This window comes from Prionailurus bengalensis, chromosome C1, assembly GCF_016509475.1.
Source record: "Prionailurus bengalensis isolate Pbe53 chromosome C1, Fcat_Pben_1.1_paternal_pri, whole genome shotgun sequence".
Classification (NCBI taxonomy): Eukaryota; Metazoa; Chordata; class Mammalia; order Carnivora; family Felidae; genus Prionailurus; species Prionailurus bengalensis.
Genome location: NC_057345.1, coordinates 109,569,465 through 109,572,639, shown reverse-complemented (window position 1 = coordinate 109,572,639; position 3,175 = coordinate 109,569,465). Strand labels below are relative to the sequence as shown.

Sequence of the window (3,175 nt, the reverse complement as noted above, 5' to 3'; positions counted from 1 at the left end):
GTCTCTTGTACTTTGTCTTACAGGATCCCCCTTAGGATCTCTTGTAGGGCTGGTTTAGTGGTGACAAATTCCTTCAGTTTTTGTTTGTTTGGGAAGACCTTTATCTCTCCTTCTATTCTAAATGACAGACTTGCTGGATAAAGGATTCTCGGCTGCATGTTTTTTCTGTTTAGCACACTGAAAATCTCGTGCCAATCCTTTCTGGCCTGCCAAGTTTCAAAAGAGAGATCAGTCACGAGTCTTATAGGTCTCCCTTTATATGTGAGGGCACGTTTACCCCTTGCTGCTTTCAGAATTTTCTCTTTATCCTTGTATTTTGCCAGTTTCACTATGATATGTCATGCAGAAGATCGATTCAAGTTACGTCTGAAGGGAGTTCTCTGTGCCTCTTGGATTTCAATGCCTTTTTCCTTCCCCAGTTCAGGGAAGTTCTCAGCTATGATTTCTTCAAGTACCCCTTCAGCACCTTTCCCTCTCTCTTCCTCCTCAGGGATACCAATTATGCATATATTATTTCTTTTTAGTGTATCACTTAGTTCTCTAATTTTCCCCTCATACTCCTGGATTTTTTTATCTCTCTTTCTCTCAGCTTCCTCTTTTTCCATAACTTTATCTTCTAGTTCACCTATTCTCTCCTCTGCCTCTTCAATCTGAGCTGTCATCGTTTCCATTTTGTTTTGCATTTCGTTTAAAGCGCTTTTCAGCTCCTCGTGACTGTTCCTTAGTCCCTTGATCTCTGTAGCAAGAGATTCTCTGCTGTCCTCTATACTGTTTTCAAGCCCAGTGATTAATTTTATGACTATTATTCTAAATTCACTTTCTGTTGTATTATTTAAATCCTTTTTGATCAGCTCATTAGCTGTTGTTATTTCCTGGAGATTCTTCTGAGGGGAATTCTTCCATTTGGTCATTTTGGATAGTCCCTGGAGTGGTGAGGACCTGCAGGCACTTCCCCTGTGCTGTGGTGTATAACTGGAATTGGTGGGTGGGGCTGCACTCAGTCCTGATGTCTGCCCCCAACCCACTGCTGGGGCCACAGTCAGACTGGTGTGTGCCTTCTCTTCCCCTCTCCTAGGGGCGGGATTCACTGTGGGGTGACGTGGCCTGTCTGGGCTACTTGCACACTGCCAGGCTTGTGGTGCTGGGGATCTGGCGTATTAGCTGGGGTGGGTAGGCAAGGTACCCGGGGGCAGGAGGGGCAGGCTTAGATTGCTTCTCCTTAGGTGATCCACTTCAGGAGGGGCCTGTGACAGCGGAAGGGAGTCAGATCCGCTGCCAGAATTTTGGCTCCGCAGAAGCACAGAGTTGGGTGTTTGGGCAGAGTGAGCAAGTTCCCTGGTAGGATCTGGTTCCCTTTGGGATTTTGGCTGGGGGATGGGCGGGGGAGATGGCGCTGGCGAGCGCCTTTGTTCCCCACCAAACTGAGCTCTGTCCTCTGGGGGCTCAGCAGCTCTCCTTCCCTTTGTCCTCCAGCCTTCCCGCTTTCTGAGCAGAGCTGTTAACTTATGACCTCCCAGACGCTAAGTCGGGCTTGCTGTCGGAACACACTCCGTCGGCCAGGCCCCTCCGCTTTTGCCAGCCAGACTCGGGGCTCTGCTTAGTCGGCCAGCTGCCCCTCCGCCCCGGCTCCCTCCTGCCAGTCCGAGGAGTGCGCACCTCCTCGCCGCCCTTCCTACCCTCTTCCGTGGGCCTCTCGTCTGCGCTTGGCTCCGGCGACTCCGTTCTGCTAATCCTCTGGCGGTTTTCTGGGTTATTTAGGCAGGTGTAGGTGGAATCTAAGTGATCAGCAGGACGCGCAGTGAGCCCAGCATCCTCCTACCCTGCCATCTTCTTCCCAACTCCCAGTTTTGTTTTTTTTAATGTTTATTCTTTTTTATTTTTTGTGTTAACATAATACACGGACTCCCTCAGCTTAGTTTATTTTTTTTTCTTTTTAATATGAAATTTAGTGTCAAATTGGTTTCCATACAACACCCAGTGCTCATCCCAAAAGGTGCCCTCCTCTATACCCATCACCCACCCCCCCTCTCTCCCACCCCCCATCAACCTTCAGTTTGTTCTCAGGTTTAAGAGTCTCTTATGCTTTGGCTACATCCCTCTCTAACCTCTTTTTTTTTTCTTCAAAAATATGGAAGGCTTCACGAATTTGCATGTCATCCTTGTGCAGGGGCCATGCTAATCTTCTCTGTATCATTCCAATTTTAGTATATGTGTTGCCGAAGTGAGCACCTTTTTTTAGTTTTTTGAGGAATCTCCATACTGTTTTCCAGAGTGGCTGCACCAGCTTGCACTGCCACCAACAACACAAAAGAGACCCTCTTTCTCCACATCTTCAGCAACATCTGTTGTTGCCTGAGTTGTTAATGTTAGCCATTCTGACAAGTTTAAGGTGATATCTCATTGTGGTTTTGATTTGTATTTCCCTGATGAGTGAAGTTGAGCATTTTTTCATGTGTTTGTTGGCTATATGAATGTCTTCCTTGGAGAAGTGTCTATTCATGTCTTTTGCCCATTTCTTCACTAGATTATTTGTTTTTTGGGTGTTGAGTTTGATAAGTTCTTTAGAGATTTTGGATACTAACCCTTTATCTGATATGACATTTGAAAATATCTTCTCCCATTCTGTTGGTTGCCTTTCGGTTTTGCTAATTGTTTCCTTTGCTGTGCAGAAGCTTTTTATTTTGATGAGGTCCCAGTCATTCATTTTTGCTTTTCTTTCCCTTGCCTCCAGAGACGTGTTGAGTAAGAAGTTGCCACAGCCAAGGCCAAATCGGTTTTTGCCTGCTTTCTCCTTGAGGATTTTGATGGTTTCCTGTCTTATGTTTAGGTCTTTCATCAATTTTGAGTTTATTTTTGTGTATGGTGTAAGAAAGTGGTCCAGGTTCATTTTTCTGCATGTCGCTGTCGAGTTTTCCCAGCACCACTTGCTGAAGACACTGTCTTTATTCCACTGGATATTCTTTCCTGCTTTGTCAAAGATTAGTTGGCCATATGTTTGTGGGTCCATTTCTGGGTCCTCAATTCTGTTCCATTGATCTGAGTGTTCTTCTGCCAGTACCATACTGTCTTGATGATGACAGCTTTGTAGTATAGCTTGACGTCTGGGATTGTGAAGCCTCCTACTTTGGTTGTATTTTTCAAGATTGCTTTGGCTGTTTGGGGCCTTTTCTGGTTC

The 3,175-nt window shown here is 45.7% G+C and overlaps 1 non-coding gene across 1 annotated transcript; it reads right to left on the bottom strand.

Moving 5' to 3' along the window:
- Positions 1–2,122: 2,122 nt before the first annotated feature.
- Positions 2,123–2,229, bottom strand: LOC122482217. The gene has a single exon (XR_006297023.1). It is a non-coding gene; the product is annotated as a U6 spliceosomal RNA (small nuclear RNA).
- Positions 2,230–3,175: the final 946 nt, after the last annotated feature.